The sequence below is a fragment of the Lepidochelys kempii genome, chromosome 2 (assembly GCF_965140285.1).
Source record: "Lepidochelys kempii isolate rLepKem1 chromosome 2, rLepKem1.hap1, whole genome shotgun sequence".
NCBI classification, from domain to species: domain Eukaryota; kingdom Metazoa; phylum Chordata; order Testudines; family Cheloniidae; genus Lepidochelys; species Lepidochelys kempii.
This window is the reverse complement of record NC_136381.1, coordinates 270,555,096-270,576,719: the sequence shown is the minus strand read 5'-3', so window position 1 is coordinate 270,576,719 and position 21,624 is coordinate 270,555,096. Positions and strand designations below refer to the sequence as shown.

At 50.1% G+C, this 21,624-nt stretch overlaps 1 protein-coding gene across 6 annotated transcripts in view; it reads left to right on the top strand.

Moving 5' to 3' along the window:
• LOC144930143 (uncharacterized) overlaps positions 1–21,624 on the top strand; it is a 129,452-nt gene that overhangs the window by 45,423 nt on the left and 62,405 nt on the right. The gene's annotated exons all lie outside the window — the stretch shown is intronic.

Here is a 21,624-nt window from a genome sequence, read left to right as displayed (position 1 = left end):
CTGAGATCATTTGACCAAGGGGTTCCTGGGATACAATCTCCTCTCCCTCCCGCCCCCCCAACTCCCTAAAAAAACCATAGTTTTTAAAGGTTGACATATTCTACCACCGTGGTTTTGCCCAGACCTGGGGATCAAGCCCTGGCTCTGATCCTGCCACAAGGGTCTCACTGACTGGAGGATAACACGCAGAGAGTGAACGGCACCCACTAGGCCTCTGGGGGGAGCAACATTCAGAACATTATTGGACAGATAGTACTGCTCATGAACTAAGGGGATCATACTGAGCACAGAGGAGCCAAGAGACTCTGGAGGTGGAGAGTTTCCACTGTAGCTGGATAGGGCTCTGTAGATAGGGCAATTTCCTGCAATATCACTGAAAGATCTTATTGTACTAACTGTATGTACTGCTGTGGGCCAGGATTGTGTATAACCTCTCTAGTTAGGAGATGTGATGGATGTAAGACGTGGCGGTTCAAAAGGCTGTATTGAAAATGTGCCAGACAAGTATGGACTTTTGGGACAATAAATATTAAGTGGATTTTCTGGGGAGTCCCTAGGGCGAGGTTAATGCAAATTACTTACCTCTGGTCAATGCAAAAACCCAGCTTTTTGAAGTTAAGCTCTGAGGGGAGGGTTTTTTCTGTTGATTACCTGTTACAGAAGGCGAAGATCAAAGGCCAGAGTTGGATAAAGATATGGCTGATCTGCCCAGCCATTGCTCTGGTTCTGGATCTAAACTTCTAACCCCGGAGAATACCCAGATGTGGGGTTTGAAGGACTAAAAGCTTCTAGAGCTGTAGATTGGATTTGGGGGGACGGGGAAATCTCAGGTCAGCTTTCAAGCTTTATTGTTTTAATATTTATTCTCTGTCATGCTTTTACCTAAAAGAAGAAACGTGGTTGCTTAGAAGGAGCTGTGTGGAAACATATAGCTGTGGGCAATGCACTGCTCGTTGTCTTCAGAGAGAAAGCAAAGCGCAGGCCCTGGCCTGTTTAGACAGTCTGGCTTGCTGGGGATATCCCAGGGTGAGGCGGGGAGCTGTGCAGCCTTAAAAGCCCATACAGGGGCCGGGGAGAGAGGGGGACACACACACACACACGCGCGCAGAGGGCCACAGTCGCCCAGATCACCTCCTATCCCAATCACAGATCTTCCAAGATGGTTCAATTTATTCCTCCACCCTTCAGTACAGCAACACCTACCACAGGGATTACAGCTGCAGTGCATGGAGATAATTCCCAGAGGCCATTGCCAGCTCCAGAGGGCAGAGTTAAGGTTGCAAAGGTGTTTACCTAAACTCGCTATCTCCTGGCATTCACAAGATTCAGTTTTGCTGAACTGACTTTCTTGAGGGGTGCAAGGTCTCACCAGGCATCTTAATGCTGCGTTAGTGAAGTATTTTTGCCATGTTATCTCTCTCTCTGTGTCGATAGTTAGCTGTATAAAGAGCAGCACCGACTGGCATACATATATGTTACACAGTATTGTTCCGAAGTGGGTGAGTGCAGGGGGGAAGATTCTGAGGCTCAGGTCTGGCCCAGCCAATCCTTTCGCTCTGTCATTGACCCATGTGTGCCGATAACGCTCTGATTCTGTCTCTCCCCAGCGAATGTGACTCTGGATCCAGACACGGCACATCCTGAGCTCGTCCTGTCTGATGATCGAAGAACCATGAGCCGGGGCCCCGAGAGCCAGATGTTGCCTTACAAACCGGAGAGATTTGATTATTTGCTGAGTGTGCTGGGCTCTGAGGGCTTCACCTCGGGGAAACATTCCTGGCAGGTGAAGGTGGAGGGAGGAGTAGCCGGAGACTGGGCTGTGGGGGTAGCTAGACAGTCTGTGCTGAGGAAGGAAGAGGTTGGCTTTACCCCCGAGAATGGGGTCTGGGTGGTGCAGAAATGGGGCAATGCCAGAGACTATCGGGCTCAAACCTCCCCTGTCACCCGCCTGTCCTTGAGTAGAGAACCCAGCAGGATCCGGGTCTCTCTGGACTATGAAGGGGGGTTGGTGGCATTTAATTATGCTGATGATCTGGCCCCGATCTTCACTTTCCCACAGGCTTCTTTCAATGGGGAGAAAATCTTCCCTTTCTTCTGGGTCTGGGGTGGAGGATTCCAGCTGAGCATCCATCCCTGAGACTCAGGGTAGCCCGGGGCCCTGTCAGTACCATACAGAGCAGGCTAGACCCATCTCACGGTCCTGCAGTGACTGCCCAGTCTGCTTGTTCTCATGCTGTATGGTTCTGTAGGATTATATCCGTGAGCAGGGTCAGAATGGGCACCAGGAGCTCCTCCCTTTGAGCCCTGTGCCGGTCTTGGCCAGAATCCCCCGTGGTGCTCACTGTCTGAAAGGGGCAAAGTAAAACCAGGGCTCTCGCCCGGCATCTCCACCCCCTCTTCCTGTCAGGGCACAAGGCTGGCAGCTCACTGCACTGTCTCCAGGTCCTCATCAGGGGGCTTCCAGCTGAGACACGGACAACTGCTCCACTCGCAGCATGGGCCCTTTGCACAGTCTGAGGGGGCAAAGGCAGAACCCTGCCCCAGGATCAGCCCCTACCATTGTGCTAAAATGATTACTCACATCTTCTCTCTGAGTTGCTCAGAGGTGTTTCTATCCTACTGTAAACATGTCATTCTCTTGCAGTAAGGAATGCAAAGTCTTTTAGCAGCAGAAATTATGAAATAAAATCCTACTTTATGCTTTCAGACCATTGTCAGATTGTGTGTTAGGTATATCTTACAATGAAATGTGTTGCTTTATGCCAGAGCTAATCAAAATTTGACATTTCAGAAAACAAACAAATTCCTTCACCAGGAGTAGCAGGCAGATCGTTCCCATGGCTATTGCCAGCACCAAGGGGCAGAGTTATGGTTGCATGGGATTTATCTGTATTTCCTGGTTTTCAGAGGTCTGAGGTTTGCTGAACCTGATGTCCTGGAAGGACACGAGAGACCACCGCATATGTTGTATTTTGTACTACATTGAATATTCGTTAAACGATAAGTGTTTTCTTTTTTCGTTGACTCCATCACGATAGTTTTCAGGGTGCCCACCCAGGTAACTGATAGAAGTTCTGATTATTGCAGATTCAATATGGATCTCATAGTTTTGGGGTTCAGAGTGTGAATCCTTGTGGGATTTATTGTAGCGCTGTTCAAACTACAATGACGTTACATCTCTCTCTCCTGCTGATCCCACATCCTTGTGGAGGATCTTCAGCGGCTAGTGTTAGAAGAGCTATCGGAATAATCCACTCAGTCCATTATTCCTATAGTAGGCACCCTTTACTAGACGGGCCTCTGAACTGTCTCTCTGTAGTGTCCAGTCCTCTCCCGGAACACACACAAGTTATTAAGTTCATTGCTCTTTTAAAGAGTCAATACACGCAGCTCATTAATTTCACTGGGGTTTGACAAACACTCACTTTAATCACAGCACTGACCTGGTTTATAATAAAGGTAAAACAAGTTTCGTAAACAAAAGTCATAGATTTAAGTGATATCAAGTGTAAGGTGTAAAGATAGGAAGGGTGATGAACAAACAGAAGTAATAATACGCTTTCTAATAGCTAAGACCTAACTTAACAAGCTACAGACATTGTTCGAGGCACTTTCCTCTCCAGTATTCCTTTCCCAGCAACGGCTGACTAGCTTTTTGTCAGGATGCTCACAGAATCCAAGGTGCTGGTTTTCCTTGTCTCCTCTGGTGAAGGATCACTTAGTTGTTTGCTCCACTTCTCTTTATAGTCCACTCTACCTTGGCAATATATTGTTCTGAAACGTAGCTCCAGATACAGGTCCTTCTCCCTGCTGGGTGTGGATGCTGTGCTGCCAGGAGTGGACTCCATACTGTCTTCTCCCGCACTGGAGATTTTTCCAGTGCAAAGGATCTTGTCATGCAACCTCTGATACAACTGAATAGCCCATTGAATTTGCCCACATCTGGGAATTTTTAGGCCTAACACATTTTCCAAGCTAAAGCTGGTTGCAACATTACTGTATCATCTTGGATGGTGCATGGCTTCTGCTGCTGCAGGCAGCCACAATCTGCCCGCTGCTCAAGAGATACCACTCCTGAACCCAGCATTCCCATAGGCTGGGGAAACCCCATTATCTGGCCCACTCCCCGTGCCCATTTTCTTCATCTGTTGCTGGGGCCAGAAACCATTCTTGGTCCTCACAGCTCCCCACTCTGGATCTGAACGGGCTCCCAGCTCCTTCTCCCCTCAGCACCTCAGCTCAGATCAGTGATATAAAAGAGAGGTGAACCCACAGTGCAGGACTCCTCTGTCTATTACCTCTCTGGTGCTTTGACACAAGGAGCTTCGGGACGCCTCCTCCGCCAGCCCCGTGGCAAGGGGACAGCAGCTACCTCTGCGGGGGGCAATCTGCTCTACGGAGGGACACCGCCAAATAAAAATTGCATCTGCTCACTCCAGCTCTGCTGACTATACGACACGTTCTGTGGTGTGAACAGGGGAACAGCATCACCCAGGCAGAGCTTCTGCCAGACACTCGTACAGCATCGCCCTCTGCAGAAAGGAGCAAAGATCGTTTTCCCTGACCCCTGATCAAGAAACCAAAAGTCCTGGCTCCAGACCTGAGCCAGAAACCCACCCCAAACAAAGCACACGTTTTCTCCGCTCTTTCCACATCAGAGACCTGCAAACAGCTTGCCTTTCGCAGGACATAGAGTCCTGGGACTGCAGCCAGGAGTTTTCAAGCAAGTAAGATGGATAGATGAGATGAGGCCAGGCTGTCATCCATAAGCAGCACCCCATCTCCTCCTTTGCACATACAATGCTCAGTGCAGAGACACGCCCCTGGGGTTTCTGGTTTGTGACGTATCCCACAGCATGGCAGCAACTTTGTCTGACACCTCACAAAGCTAGAGAAATAGAAACCAAAAGGGTCTCAACCAATCATGCCGGAACCCGGGGGGCCATGTTGCCCCCCAAACTGCAAGCCTTGGGCAGGTGCGAAGTGGCACCGGTAGGGCCTGCACTCCACAGCGGAGGTGCTGCTCTGCTCCTGCCCAAGGCTTGCAGTTTGGGGGGGGCAACATTCTCCCCTATCCCCCAAATTACACCCTTTCTAAAAAGTGGGGGGCATGACCCCCAGCCTCCCCGGCTGGCACTGGTGGGCCCCCCACCCCCACCACTTCTACAAAGGTTCCAGAATCCTTGGTTTTAGGAGGCTTATTCCTTCACCCTCTCACTTCCCTGGTCCTTCTCGCATGAATGGAGAGCAGCAATCCCTGAAGTCCAAAGGTGCAAACAATCCAATGTTTATTGGGGTGAATTTCCAGCAAGCATGAGTCCAGTTTCCTTCCTTAGTGTCCCCGTTCCCAGCTCTGACCCCACAGAGCCTTACCTGTGTCCCTGTTCCCATTTCCCGCTTTAGCCAAACATGATTCCCATTCCCCCCCCCCCACACTTCCTGATTGACTGCGGACTATATAGTAAAACTTGAGTTCTGCTTTGCTATACCTTAACCAATCATTTCCCTGAAATTTAACTAACCAATTGTAACATGATTATTTAACCAATTAGATCCCACACCTTAATTAGTTTACACCCAGCAAAATTAATTACACAGCAGACAGAAACAATCCCAGAAATAGACAGAGATTATACAGACAAACAATAGCAAAGTGGGAACTATAATGACAAAACAATACAGAAGTGACGATTTCCCATCCCAGCTATTGATAGGTGAGTTCTTGCCAGACAGGAGGCTACCAAACTAAGTTTCCTTTTACATCTTCTAGGCACTTCCCTTTCTCTGGAGGCGATAGGCACTATCAGGACAGGATTGTATCCTAAGAGCCCAATAGCACCTGATTTCAATGGGACTAGTTTGGGATGTGAGGAGGGGACCGGTCGCTTCCCAGCTTATGGCTGCCTCTGCTGCTTAGCCAGAGGCCTTAGCCTAAGCACAGGGCCTCCGACTGTCACAGTGAGAGAAGGCCCTTGCACCGGCCGACAGTGATTTTGATTCTTTCTTTTATACCTCTAGAACTAGCCAAGTGATAAGAAGACACCTAAATGCTTACAGTACAGGCCTTTACAGACAGGCCTGAATATCTAGATCCTAATACTTGGTCTCAACTCAAGCCTTTGCTCGGCATCGGTTACTAGCGGCTGTCAAACAGTCCGTAGCTAATAGTGTGTGGGGGGGTTACTAGAGGTACGTTCAGATTTTGACAAACAGCCAATATTGAGGACGCTGAAGCCAGAGAAGGGAATTTGCACTGACCACTGGATCAGCTTTCTCCTGCCCCACAAAGACTCTCCAGCAATGCAGCCTGTAATGGGGGTCTGGCCCTTTAAGGCTAGAGGACGGAGTTACTCATTCCATGTGTCCAGGGAAAAGCGGAAGGAGGCCTGGAAGCAGCCCCTGGGAGAGAGGCCGCTGGTCCTGGGGAAAAGTCTGTGTCTGGGAGATCAAGGTACAGAAAAACCCAGAGCACAGTTCCTGCAAAGGCCTGGGACCACGAACCCTGTAGAGTGGGTGGGGCAAAGCTCCCCCTCTCCCAGCTGCCCCAGGCAGGTGTTTGGGGTAATTGGACACAACTGGGAAGGGTCAAGGAGTGGTCAGGTGATTGGGGCGGGTGACTCAAAAGGAAGCTCCAAGTGGGGGGGCCTCTCACATTCTGGGAATACCCGACATTCCAGTAGTTCTGGGAACGGTGTGTGCCCACCCCCGCCTGGGTGACCCCGCCCCCGCTGGCATGACCTCGCACTCACCATCACACCGCATGGGGGCACCATTTTGAAGAGCTCGCTGCCCCACCCCAGCCGGTGTGACCTCGCCCGCACTGTGCAGGTAAGGTCATGGCAGCAGGGGTGGGGCGGTGTGATCTTCACAATGGCATCCCCTGTCTGGTCCCAGACAAAACCACCTCTGGCTTTGTCTCTGTACCGCACAGGGGACAAACCTCAGAAAAGCAGAACTGGCCAGTTTATAACCAGAGCAATGGCCTGCTTAGCTCCAAGCGCAGTCAGAGAGAGCTGCCGAGCCAGCTGCTGGGGGAGAGAAGTCACCCAGCACAGAGCCTCGGCAAGGAGGACTGGGCAACCCCTATACTTGAGGAGCGAGTTATGGGCCGGGGAGGCAAGAACTTAAAGCCACAGTCCCAGGGAGGGCTGAGATCCTCGACGTGAGGGGTGAGCAAAGGCTGGGGAGGCCAGGACTGAATGCAGAACACACAGCCCCAGCAAGGAGAGCTGTGAAACACCTGAGCCGGAGGGGAGAGTCTAGAAGCTGGGGGGGCCTGGACTGGGAACACACGTGCCCCACGTTGGGGTGGGAGCAGGGGCTGTGCAATCTCTGAAATGAAAAGGGGAGCTCAGTGGTATTGTTTTAAAGACTCTGGGTGTACGTGAATTATTTTGGGACACAGAGGGAAATTGAGGCAGGGTGCCTGGGGGGCCACCCCTGGCCATGTGGGGAGCACCCTGGGATTGCACTTGGCTACACACCCCTTAGTGGAGAAATACAAAGTCAGCAGCTCTCCACCCACAGGACAAAGAGTCGAGGATCTGTTGTATCATTAACAGTGTATGTTAGGCTCTGCAGTTGAGACACTGGCCCTCTGCAACAAGCACCCTGTCACTCTCCGGTTATTGTCCGAGAATCTCTTATTCTTTCATAGTTTCACACGTGGTTGTTTGTACACAGTCTGGCCCAGTGTTAGCAGTGTGCTCTGGCTGCTCTGCACCCTTCTAGTGATGCCACAAACAGCCAAAACATGAGCTCAACCTGCCCGGTAACCTAGGTTCACAGCTGCTGGGCATTGGCAGAACCGTGCCGGGAACATACTGGTGAATATGACCCAATATAGATATCTACTCTTTTCTGTGTGGATGGCGGAGGGATGGGGGGGCATGGATGCAGGATGTTTGGATACCAGGTTATAGAATCATAGAATCATAGACTATCAGGGTTGGAAGGGACCACAGGAGGTCATCTAGTCCAACCCCCTGCTCAGAGCAGGACCAATCCCCAATTAAATCATCCCAGCCAGGGCTTTGTCAAGCCTGACCTTAAAAACCTCTAAGGAAGGAGGTTCCACCGCCTCCCTAGGTAACGCATTCCAGTGTTTCACCACCCTCTTAGTGAAAAAGTTTTTCCTAATATCCAATCTAAACCTCCCCCACTGCAACTTGAGACCATTACTCCTTGTCCTGTCCTCTTCTACCACTGAGAATAGTCGAGAACCATCCTCTCTGGAACCACCTCTCAGGTAGTTGAAAGCAGCTATCAAATCCCCCCTCATTCTTCTCTTCCACAGACTAAACAATCCCAGTTCCCTCAGACTCTCCTCATAAGTCATGTGTTCCAGACCCCTAATCATTTTTGTTGCCCTCCGCTGGACTCTCTCCAATTTATCCACATCCTTCTTGTAGTGTGGGGCCCAAAACTGGACACAGTACTCCAGATGAGGCCTCACCAATGTCGAATAGAGGGGGATGATCACATCCCTCGGTCTGCTGGCTATGCCCCTACTTATACATCCCAAAATGCCATTGGCCTTCTTGGCAACAAGGGCACACTGCTGGCTCATATCCAGCTTCTCGTCCACTGTCACCCCTAGGTCCTTTTCCGCAGAACTGCTGCCGAGCCATTCGGTCCCTAGTCTGTAGGTGTGCATTGGGTTCTTCTGTCCTAAGTGCAGGACCCTGCACTTACCCTTATTGAACCTCATCAGATTTCTTTTGGCCCAATCCTCCAATTTGTCTAGGTCCCTCTGTATCCTATCCCTGCCCTCCAGGGTATCTACCACTCCTCCCAGTTTAGTATCATCTGCAAATTTGCTGAGAGTGCAATCCACACCATCCTCCAGATCATTTATGAAGATATTGAACAAAAGCGGCCCCAGGACCGACCCTTGGGGTACTCCACTTGATACCGGCTGCCAACTAGACATGGAGCCATTGATCACTACCCGTTGAGCCCGACAATCTAGCCAGCTTTCTACCCACCTTATAGTGCATTCATCCAGCCCATACTTCCTTAACTTGCTGACAAGAATACTGTGGGAGACTGTGTCAAAAGCTTTGCTCAAGTCAAGAAACAATACATCCACTGCTTTTCCTTCATCCACAGAACCAGTAATCTCATCATAGAAGGCGATTAGATTAATCAGGCATGACCTTCCCTTGGTGAATCCATGCTGACTGTTCCTGATCACTTTCCTCTCCTCTAAGTGCTTCAGGATTGAGTCCTTGAGGACCTGCTCCATGATTTTTCCGGGGACTGAGGTGAGGCTGACTGGCCTGTAGTTCCCAGGATCCTCCTTCTTCCCTTTTTTAAAGATGGGCACTACATTAGCCTTTTTCCAGTCATCTGGGACTTCCCCCGTTCGCCACGAGTTTTCAAAGATAATGGCCAATGGCTCTGCAATCACAGCCGCCAATTCCTTTAGCACTCTCGGATGCAACTCGTCCGGCCCCATGGACTTGTGCATGTCCAGCTTTTCTAAATAGTCCCTAACCACCTCTGTCTCCACAGAGGGCTGGCCACCTACTCCCCATGCTGTGCTGCCCAGCGCAGCAGTCTGGGAGCTGACCTTGTTCGTGAAGACAGAGGTTATCGTCAGTCTCTCACAATGCCGTCTTTCCTCTCTAGCTCACTAGGAAACTTTTTTCCCTCCCTTCCTCTCCGGTGTGGGGCGGCTACAGTGACCCTGCTGCCGCGCCCTGCGAGTGTCAGTCCCTGTAAAGACAGCATGTGACGGAGCAGGAGACAGCATCAGCCCAGGAGCAAGGTGGGCGGAGGGCATGTTCAGCCCCCATCCCTGGCTGAGAGTGGGGCGGAGCCGCTTCTCGTTCGGCTGAAGCCGGACGCTCCATGTCGCTGCTCTGTGCAGCGCGGCAGCTGCCGAGAGAGCCCGGCGGGAGAGGCTGCTGCGGCGGCCCACTCCCTGCCCAGGCGTGGCTGCCAGGGATGGGCTGAGCATGCCCGGGGGGAGCCCAGCTCGCTCAGCCCCTGTCCCAGGCAGCCAGACCCGGTTGGGGGGGCTGCCGTCGCAGCCTCTCCCGCCGGGCTCTCTCAGGCAGCTGCCGCGCTGCACAGAGCAGCGACATGGAGCGTCCTGCGTGAGCAGGGTGACCAGATGTCCCGATTTTACAGGGACAGTGCCAATATTTGGGGCTCTCTCTTATATAGGCTCCTATCACCCCCCACCCCCATCCTGATTTTTCTCACTTGCTGTCTGGTCACCCTGGGCATGAGAAGTGGCTGGTCCCACCCCTTCTGCTCCCTGCCCTGGCTGGCTGCTAGGGACAGGGGCAGAGCATGCTGGGGCCAGGCACGGCCGGAGAAGGAGAGAGCCCCTCTCCCTCTCCCTCTCCCTCGACAGGCTGAGCAGTAAGCTGGAGGGGCACTTGAGCCCACATGCCCCCCGTACGGGTCACTTCTGGGTGGTCATGGCTACTGGTCAGTCAGATACCAGGGCCTAGGGTCAGGACTAGGCTGCCCCCAGTGAAGTAAGGCAGGATAAGTCTGGGAACGAGCAGGAACCGCTCCCACACTGCTGCTGGGCTGAAGAGCCAGTCTGCTGCCTCTTCCAGCCAACCAGGTGGGGTAGCCCATCAGGCAGCCTACTACAGCCCAGCTGTGCTCCTTAGGTTGCCAGGAGACTAGCTTTCCTGCAGGCCCTGATTTCTGCCAGTGTGAACACCTCTGCAGCGGGGGTAGCACGGCCCTGTGAGGACATGGGGGAGCTGTGACTTGCTGGGTGTGTGACAGCAGTCGCAAAGCCTAAACTCTTGAATGCAGACAGGACCGGCTCTAGGCACCAGCAAACCAAGCACATGATTGGGGCAGCACATGTCCAGGGGCAGCCTTCCAGGAGGTTTGGTTTGGTTTGGTTTGGTTTTTTGCTTGGGGCTGCAAAAATCCTGGAGCCGGCTCTGAATGCAGATAAAGCAAAAGAGAAGAGGAGTGAGCGGCTGGGGAATCTATTTGTTTGTTTTCATATTTAAACAATAATCCTCTCTCCCCACTGCAACCAAAGTCACAGGCTGCACTCTAGACAAGAATTCTGTTAAGCTGCACTTTGTTGGAGACGGTTATCGCTTGTTCCTAAAAAACACGCTGATTATGTTGCTAGCACAGCACAGTGTTCACATGCAGCTCTGTGAAAGGGGGAGCAGGGGACACCTTCCCCCAGGAAGGGGCTTGAAAATACCTGTTAGCTGGAGCAAACGAGTCATTCCAAAAGGCCAAAAAGGTGGGGGGGGGGCTATAGCAGGGTGGCTACCCCACTCCTAAAATAGCCCTGGAGAGGGCTGTGGCTGGGGAGGGCTGATTGGGGAAGCAGCCGCAGCTGGGCCACGTCTCAATCAGGCCCCAGCTGGCCTGTATAAAAAGGCTGGGAGAGAGTAGGGCCTGCCTGCCTGCCAGACAGACAGGGTACTGAGGGTGGTGCCGTGCTGGGGAAGGAGCAGGTTGAGCGGGGGCGCTCTAGGCTGGCAACTCCCCAGGCTGTAGGGTCTGGTCCAAGGCCCATAGAGGTACAAGGAGGCAGAGGAAGGCAACAGGTCCGAACCCCCTTGCTTATGATGAGTGGCCTTTACACGGCAGTCTGCCCCAGGGCGCGGGGGCTTGGTGATGACTGGCAGTAGCCCAGACTGAGGCAAGGTGGGGATAGTGGGTTGGGGGTTCCCCAGGAAGGGGAGACCCAGAGGCAGAGTGTGGGAGTACTGCCAGGGGGCAGCACCCCAGAGAAAGGGGCACCGGGGTCGGTGAGGGACACGGGGGCCAGAGCTGTGGCGGATCACTGGTCTGCAGAGAGTGGTCCATGCTGGAAAAGAGCTAATTCCCAATGACCAGCAGGAGGCGCTGCAGGGGTGAGGCGCCGCACGCTTGCAGGGGCTCTTTACAAGCATTTTATAAGCCCTAGTGACAAGTCAGATGTGGGAGAGAGGATTTAGTAAGAGAGGAGATGGTTCTATCTGAGCCAGGGAAATAATTCCCGCACACGCACCCTTCAATAGGGTGCCCCCACAAGAGACGCTTCAAGCCTAAAGGAACAGAGAGAAGATAGAAAAAGGGAACGGTGGGTGGGTGAGAAAGGTGCTCCTTGCCTGATGCAGTGGTAAGTGAGCAAGTGTTGATTATTGTCAGATTCAGGTTAGAATTATGGCTCTTTCCTCCAGCAGGCAGTTCTTGGCCTATCTGAGATCTGGCTAGAAAAGTGGATCAGAGACAAAGTCCAGATGTCAGATGAAGTTTCCTCTTCTCTCCAGCAGAGACAGTGTCTCTAGAACAGACTATGATACTTTGTTAAATTCTAAGGAACACCCTGGCTTGAGGTTCTTCAGACTTAGATTGGGTGGAGATTAAGAAAAGAGAATTGACAACAAAGCACAGGTGACAAAAATCCCACCTCCCTCCATCTGGATTTTATATATGTACAGTTATAGAAATTATCCAGTCTGTCCATAGGGAGTGTGAATGGTCTTGGAACATGCCAGAAGTTAATTTCTTAAAATAAAATCATAGAATCATAGAATATCGGGGTTGGAAGGAACCCCAGAAGGTCATCTAGTCCAACCCCCTGCTCGAAGCAGGACCAATTCCCAGTTAAATCATCCCAGCCAGGGCTTTGTCAAGCCTGACCTTAAAAACCTCTAAGGAAGGAGATTCTACCACCTCCCTAGGTAACGCATTCCAGTGTTTCACCACCCTCTTAGTGAAAAAGTTTTTCCTAATATCCAATCTAAACCTCCCCCACTGCAACTTGAGACCATTACTCCTCATTCTGTCATCTGCTACCATTGAGAACAGTCTAGAGCCATCCTCTCTGGAACCCCCTTTCAGGTAGCTGAAAGCAGCTATCAAATCCCCCCTCATTCTTCTCTTCTGCAGGCTAAACAATCCCAGCTCCCTCAGCCTCTCCTCATAACTCATGTGTCCCAGACCCCTAATCATTTTTGTTGCCCTTCGCTGGACTCTCTCCAATTTATCCACATCCTTCTTGAAGTGTGGGGCCCAAAACTGGACACAGTACTCCAGATGAGGCCTCACCAATGTCGAATACAGGGGAACGATCACGTCCCTCGATCTGCTCGCCAAGCCCCTACTTATACATCCCAAAATGCCATTGGCCTTCTTGGCAACAAGGGCACACTGCTGGCTCATATCCAGCTTCTCGTCCACTGTCACCCCTAGGTCCTTTTCCACAGAACTGCTGCCTAGCCATTCGGTCCCTAGTCTGTAGCTGTGCATTGGGTTCTTCCATCCTAAGTGCAGGACCCTGCACTTATCCTTATTGAACCTCATCAGATTTCTTTTGGCCCAATCCTCCAATTTGTCTAGGTCCTTCTGTATCCTATCCCTCCCCTCAAGCGTATCTACCACTCCTCCCAGTTTAGTATCATCTGCAAATTTGCTGAGAGTGCAATCCACACCATCCTCCAGATCATTTATGAAGATATTGAACAAAACCGGCCCCAGGACCGACCCTTGGGGCACTCCACTTGATACTGGCTGCCAACTAGACATGGAGCCATTGATCACTACCCGTTGAGCCCGACAATCTAGCCAGCTTTCTACCCACCTTATAGTGCAAAGTTCAGACAAGTTGTGACCAGGTGCCTAGAATGGATCACCACTGACAATGCCACCTCCAGGCAGACTGCAAGAAATAGGGCAGACGCCCCCCCAAAACTGGTGGTTTATTACAATTAGATTCTCCAGACCGGTAACAAAAGAGCTTCTGCAGTACCACACTGGTTAACAGGAAGCCAAACGCAGTCCCCCTTAGGCATTCCAGCCCTTGATTCCCATCCAGACAAATTGGTCTTCTACAGTGAGAGTTTACTGAAAACCTAGTTCATCATACATAAGGTTCTACTAATCCCAAAGGATCAGACACTTATCCCGAGATTAATATATCTTTCAGTTCTTACCCAAATACCACACTGCCAGCCAATTGTTAGTAAACTAACTAAGAATTTATTAATAAAAGAAAACAATGGAGTTCCAAATAGTTAAAAGTCATATACGTACAAATGCAAAAGTGGATGGGAACCTGGGAGGCAGTGACCATGAGATGGTCGAGTTCAGGATCCTGACACAAGGAAGAAAGGAAAGCAGCAGAATACGGACCCTGGACTTCAGAAAAGCAGGCTTCGACTCCCTCAGGGAACTGATGGGCAAGATCCCCTGGGAGAATAACATGAGGGGGAAAGGAGTCCAGGAGAGCTGGCTGTATTTTAAAGAATCCTTCTTGAGGTTACAGGGACAAACCATCCCGATGTGTAGAAAGAATAGTAAATATGGCAGGCGACCAGCTTGGCTTCACAGTGAAATCCTTGCTGATCTTAAACACAAAAAAGAGGCTTACAAGAAGTGGAAGATTGGACAAATGACCAGAGATGAGTATATAAATATTTTTCAGGCATGTAAGAATGAAATCAGGAAAGCTAAATCACACCTGGAGTTGCAGCTAGCGAGGGATGTTAAGAGTAACAAGAAAGGTTTCTTCAGGTATGTTGGCAATAAGAAGAAAGCCAAGGAAAGTGTGGGCCCCTTATTGAATGAGGGAGGCAACCTAGTGACAGAGGATGTGGAAAAAACTAATGTACTCAAATGCTTTTTTTTGCCTCTGTCTTCACGATCAAGGTCAGCTCTCAGACTACTGTACTGGGCAGCACAGCATGGGGAGGAGGTGGCCAGCCCTCTGTGGAGAAAGAAGTGGTTCGGGACTATTTAGAAAAGCTGGACAAGCACTAGTCCATGGGGCCGGATGCGCTGCATCTGAGAGTGCTAAAGGAATTGGCGGATGTGATTGCAGAGCCAATGGCCATTATCTTTGAAAACTCGTGGCGATCGGGGGAAGTCCCGGAAGACTGGAAAAAGGCTAATGTAGTGCCAATCTTTAAAAAAGGGAAGAAGGAGGATCCTGGGAACTACAGGCCAGTCAGCCTCACCTCAGTCCCCGGAAAAATCATGGAGCAGGTCCTCAAGGAATCAATTCTGAAGCACTTAGACGAGAGGAAAGTGATCAGGAACAGTCAGCATGGATTCACCAAGGGAAAGTCATGCCGGACTAATCTAATCTTCTATGATGAGATAACTGGCTCTGTGGATGAAGGGAAAGCAGTGGATGTATTGTTTCTTGACTTGAGCAAAGCTTTTGATACGGTCTCCCACAGTATTCTTGTCAGCAAGTTAAAGAAGTATGGGCTGGATGAATGGACGATAAGGTGGATAGAAAGTTGGCTAGATTGTCGGGCTCAACGGGGAGTGATCAATGGCTCCATGTCTAGTTGGCAGCCGGTATCTAGCGGAGTGCCCCACGGGTTGGTCCTGGGGCCGATTTTGTTCAATATCTTCATTAACGATCTGGAGGATGGTGTGGATTGCACCCTCAGCAAGTTTGCGGATGACACTAAACTGGGAGGAGTGGTAGATACGCTGGAGGGTAGGGATAGGATACAGAGGGACCTAGACAAATTGGAGGATTGGGCCAAAAGAAATCTGATGAGGTTCAACAAGGACAAGTGCAGAGTCCTGCAGTTAGGACGGAAGAATCCAATGCACGGCTACAGACTAGGGACCGAATGGCTCGGCAGCAGTTCTGCAGAGAAGGACCTATGGGTGACAGTGGACGAGAAGCTGGATATGAGTCAACAATGTGCCCTTGTTGCCAAGAAGGCCAATGGCATTTTGGGGTGTATAAGTAGGGGCATTGCCAGCAGATCGAGGGACGTGATTGTTCCCCTCTATTCGACACTGGTGAGGCCTCATCTGGAGTACTGTGTCCAGTTTTGGGCCCCACACTACAAGAAGGATGTGGAGAAATTGGAGAGAGTCCAGCGAAGGGGAACAAAAATGATTGGGGTCTGGAACAAATGACTTATGAGGAGAGGCTGAGGGAACTGGGATTGTTTAGTCTGCAGAAGAGAAGAATGAGGGGCGATTTGATAGCTGCTTTTAACTACCTGAAAGGTGGATCCAAAGAGGATGGATCTAGACTATTCTCAGTGATAGCAGATGACAGGACAAGGAGTAATGGTCTCAAGTTGCAGTGGAGGAGATTTAGGTTGGATATTAGGAAAAACTTTTTCACTAGGAGGTTAGTGAAACACTGGAATGCGTTACCTAGGGAGGTGGTGGAATCCCCTTCCTTAGAAGTTTTTAATGTCAGGCTTGACAAAGCCCTGGCTGGGATTATTTACTTGGGATTGGTCCTGCTCTGGGAAGGGGGTTTGACTAGATGGCCTCCAGAGGTCCCTTCCAACTGTGTTATTCTATGATTCTATGATTCTATGAAATGGTTGCAAAGTCCTTATATCAGGTTTGTAGCAGTGATGGAATAAACTGCTGGTTGGAAAATGTCTTTCTGGGAACTTCCAAAAGATTGGAAGGTCCTCAGTCCATTGTTCAAAGTACTCCTTTTAGATGTAAATCCACAGTCCAGAGAAGTGGAGCAGGGAAGAGGCAAAGTGGAGATGTCTCAGGTTCTTTTATATCCTTTGCCATGTGCATGGAAATGTACTGTCCCAAACAAAGCCCATGGCCCCTGTGCGTGGAAAGTTACTGACAAAGATGGAGTCTGAGGTCACATGTCCACATCACATTGTCCTTATATGTTTTGCTGAATCACAGAGGTAGCCATTGGCTCCTTGCTGCCTGAGGTATCTTCAATAAAGGCTATCTGAAGAGTTGATTCTTCTGCATGGCTTATCAACACTTAAATGGTTCATCAACATGGGGCTGGCAAGAGTGGCTGTAAAACTACCTTATGGGTGTCACCCCAAGAACAAACATATTTGAGGTACAAATACATAGCCAATATCCATAACTTCAGATACAATGATGATACATGGATTTGACCAGGATAATCACAGTTGACAGATTGTAACTTTTCCATTGACACCTTACATGATATACTTTGTATAAGATTTGTTGCAATTGTATAACAGTGTTGATAATATTGGTTATGGATAATCACTGAGCCCCCTGATCTACCAGCCTGGGCTCCCTCTCACACTGTGCTGCTGTGACAAGCTGCAAAGCCCTCCAGCCTGCACTTTCACCAGCATTCGCACAGGTAGGGACACACCCAGCTGCAGTTACACACAGGCTCTCTAACCACCAGCTTCCCAGCCTACGACCCCAGAGCAGTACCGGCCTGCCCTGGTCAAATCTGGCCACCACACAGGTTTAGTACCCAGTCCGCCTCTCCCTCAATGTGAAGAGAACAATGCACACTTGTGGTAACTAAGCAGAGATTCTCCCCAAGCACTCCAGTCAAAGCTCACTGGTTTAGATTAAAACAAAAATAAGTTTATTAACTACAAAAGATAGATTTTAAGTGATAATAAGGGATAGCAAACAGATCAAAGCAGATTACCAAGCAAATAAACAAAAAACGCAAACTAAGTTTAATATACTAAATAGATTGGATATGAATTTGCAGATTCTCACTCTAGAGATGATACAAGCAGGCAGCAGATTCTTAAGGGGCAAACTGCACTTGCTTTACAGCTTGGAGTCCCAGGTGTTTCATACACAGGCTAGAAATTCCTTTAGCCTGGGTTCAGAACATCCCCCGGTTCAGTCTTTGTTCCTCGGGTCTTTCCAGGAGTCTCTTGTGTGGGGAGTGAAGAAGAATCGATAATATCACTCCCTGCCTTATATAGCTTTAGTATATGGCAGGAACCCTTTGTTTCAAAGCTTGGTTCCCAGACTGGTCTTTGGAAAAATACTGACATCCCAAGATGGAGTCCAGCATCACGTGGCCTGGTCACATGTCCTTGTAGGGTCATAGCAGCCATTACTTACAGGGTGTCTGGAGTGTTCTCAGGAAGGCTCACCAGGTAGGAGATCAGCTTCTCCTAAATCCTATTCTCTTTCCTAATGGCCATTACCCTGAAGAGGCCCTTCCCCACCAGCTATCTAGACTGAAAGCATCTTATCTAGTGGGTGTTACCTAGGTGTACCTACATTTGAAATACAGATACACAGTCAATATTCATAACTTCAGATACAAAAATGATACATGCATACAAATAGGATAGTCATATTCAGCAAATCATAACTTTTCTAATGATACCTCACATGACTTATCTTGTACAAAATGCATCATAATTATGCTATAATCCTATCATAATAATATCACAGTGAAGAATATAGGGTGCAGTGTCAGAGTCATGACACCACTTTCCTGGCCCTATCCCTGTATCTCACGTGCCCACTCAACAGGCCCAGCCACTGTACTTGTCTCATACACACGAAAAGAGAACAAAGGAGGGAATGTGGCCCATGAAGAAGAGAATAAGCTTCAAATGCAAGATTGCTGTGGGTCTTTATAGCCTCAGATACTCTCACATCACTGAGTACTAAGCACACCTCTCCACCACATACAGCAGACATAAGAGTCAGGCTCTGACAAGGCAATGCCCTGAGCTCAACATTCCTCCCAGAGGGTCACTTGAGGGACAGGTGAAGCTGGGTACCAGAGAGCCCCTAATACTTCAGGTCACCCCACACACACAGGCAGGGAGTAACCATGAACAGAGCTGTGCTTGCCAGATTGTCTCCTGGGTTCTCTTTTTCTGAGAACTGATCTGAGAAAACAACCAAGCAAATTCTAAAGTCCACAGATGTGGACTCATATAGAAAGTGCAATGGAAAACAGTTTAACTGTGTAAGATAGAATCCGAAACTGGATTATAAACAGATGAAACCATATAAAAGTTCCACTTTTCTGTGAAAGCCCCACAGCTCCGGTGGACGGCGTGCAGCCTGCAGGGATGACCAGACTCTGAAGGAAGAATACACGTTGGATCTCTGAGCGGAATTAGCAGCCCCAAGGTACCGTGTTGTGTGTGAGTTTGAAACTTGGGTACAACATTTGAAAGAGGGGCTTGTAACAGTTGTGAAAGCATTGAAAATTCTCATCAGTGGTTTGTCAACAGCAGTGGGTGTTTTTACAGCCCCAACGTTCTGGGCACCTCACACTATGGCCAAGATTGTCAAAAGTGGGTTTGGGGGCCCAGCTTGACACAGCTCAAAGGCGCCTGACTCTCAGAATGTGCTGAGCACCCACCCCTGGAAATCAGGCCCCTTGAAGGGTCTCCAGTTGGGCACCTGAAAACTGAGGCACCCACAGTCACTAGCCACTTTTGAAAATCTTGGGCTAGAAATAGAACGACATGGTCCCACCTCAGATAGATCCAGGCTGAGCTGAGAATGACGTGAGGAATACGGGTACCCACCAGTAGGGAGGAATGGGGAACAGAAGGAGGAAGGTTACAGCCATAGAGCCCAGTTGGTGACGCAGTAACAGACACCTGCACGTCTTGGGAACTTAATCTGAACTTTTTATTTTTTATCTTTGATCGTGATTGAGGCCTCACTGTGTTAGGTGCTACACAGCCACATTGGACGTCCCTGTGTGCACACACACAAACACACACACAGACACAGCTTAGTCTTGTTTTTTTTTACTTAAATCATAATCAGTAATGTTGTTCACTGACTTCTTGTGGGAATCATGGAAGGAAACGTGAGAAGAGGGTGAGGACTCGGTGAACTGGATGGACAGGGCATTCCCAGAGTGGAAGGCACCACCAAGCACAAAGCTGGTTTGGCAGAAGCAGATGAATGGGCACTGAGACTGACATTACCGGTGCTGCAGAGGGGATGGCAGGTGCACTGGAATGCGTTACCTAGGGAGGTGGTGGAATCTCCTTCCCTAGAAGTTTTTAAGGTCAGGCTTGACAAAGCCCTGGCTGGGATGATTTAGTCGGGGATTGGTCCTGCTTTGAGCAGAGGGTTGGACTAGATGACCTCCTGCGGTCCCTTCCAACTCTGATATTCTATGATTCTATGATCCTGTGACGTGATAAGGGACTAAGGGGTGCAGACTGGGTATGAGGTGAGGACAAGAAGTTTGAACCACGTGCAGTGAAGTAGGGAAGAGCCAGTGGGGAGATCGAAAGAGGGAGTCGTCTGGTCAGAATGACAGGCTGGGAAGATTATTTTCGCAGCAGCGTCTTGCACTGGGGAGCTGTGATGTGGGTATCCGGGAGGCCAGAGAGGGGGAGGTTGCAGTAATTCACATTGAAGATGATCCAGGAGGACAAGAGGTTTAGCCGTGCCACTGCTGGGATGAGTCTGGCCACGGGCTGCAGCTGAGAGGGTGGCAAAGAGAGGGTTAATCTGTATTGATGTTATATAGGGAACAGTGACAAGACACAGTGCGCGCCGGGATGTGAAGCATCTGATATCGCGGTGTGACATTCTGGGGATCCCCCAGAGCAGTCAGGGGGTCTGTCACCATCTGCCTGTGACCGTGGGTCCCTTAATCCTGTGTGGCTCTGGCTCGGAGCTCTGGCACCAGCATCCAGCCCACAGGCAGAAAGGTCTCACCCTGGCTTCCAGCAGCCTCGTTATCCCTGCAGGGTGACCCCACCAGCCCTTCCAGTCCCAAGCATCCCCAAATCCGCCTACCCCGAGTTCTTCACTACCAGACCTGGGGACTTTTCCACTCTGGTTCCTCACCCCAAAGGCCTGAAGCCAGCCCCCCAGTTCTCAGTTCACTTTGGGACACACTCCACACCGTTTGCACACTAGAGACCCATCATTTGTCTCTCCTGGGTTGTACAATGCGAGGTGCTGGGGGTTAGTCTTGTCTGGCTGGGGAGGCAGCTCCTCCCTGCCTGGCTGGCCACCACCCTGCTGGGAGTGGGAGGTGAAGCTTTAGGAACCAGCTCCAGACTCTACATACACGATACATAAATCCCTAAGCACAGCCTGGATCCATCTCGCACAGTGATCAGTAAATAGAGAACATCACAGGCTTTCAGAAAAGAGCTCACTCAACATTATTATACACAATAGCATTGTACAGTTAATTAGTTAATTCCATTGCTTATTCTTTGGGGTTCAGACCCCCTGTTCTGCCCTTGGGGTGTCTGGACCCTGAGTGGGGGCAGCATATGAACCTAGATTTCAGTGGGGCAGTAGCTGCATGGTAGTTAAGGTTGAGACTCGTACTGGTTAATAGCAGATTTTTCTAAGTGCTCTAAAATCCCCCTGCACACTCAATTGCCTGGAAAATTGCTGCGATACCAATTTTTTTTTACAGTTCTTAGAACTCTTTTGTGCACAGAACTGGGGCTCAGACTATTGCTCTAATGCACCCCAAACTAATATCCTGCAGTCAGGTTTCAACTCAGATAACACCTGGCGCCCACTTCCCCTCTGGGGAGGCAGGATTCTGAAAGCCAGCTCTCCAAGGTGGCTCAAGCCTGGCTGATGAGCGAGAGAGTGAGCTGTGGCAGGCGCAGCTGAGTGAAAAGCGCGCTGAGCCCATCCCTTGTAGAGCACTTCAGGGGAACGTGCTACAGACATCGAACTGTGGGCCCTACCCACCAATTATACGCTGCAGTCTGGCTCTCCGCACGCTTCAGGGCATGCCGGTTCTTGCTGTTCTGTCGGCTCCGGGTGATGGCTGCAGGGCAGCTGCTTTTCAAACTTTTGCCCCGGGGGCAGATCTTTTTCATTAAGAACGGATATTTCAGAATGCCCTAAAATCCATGAGCACGCTCAGATTGGTTTGAAAACCACAGCGGCTCATCAGGGCCAGGGGCAGAC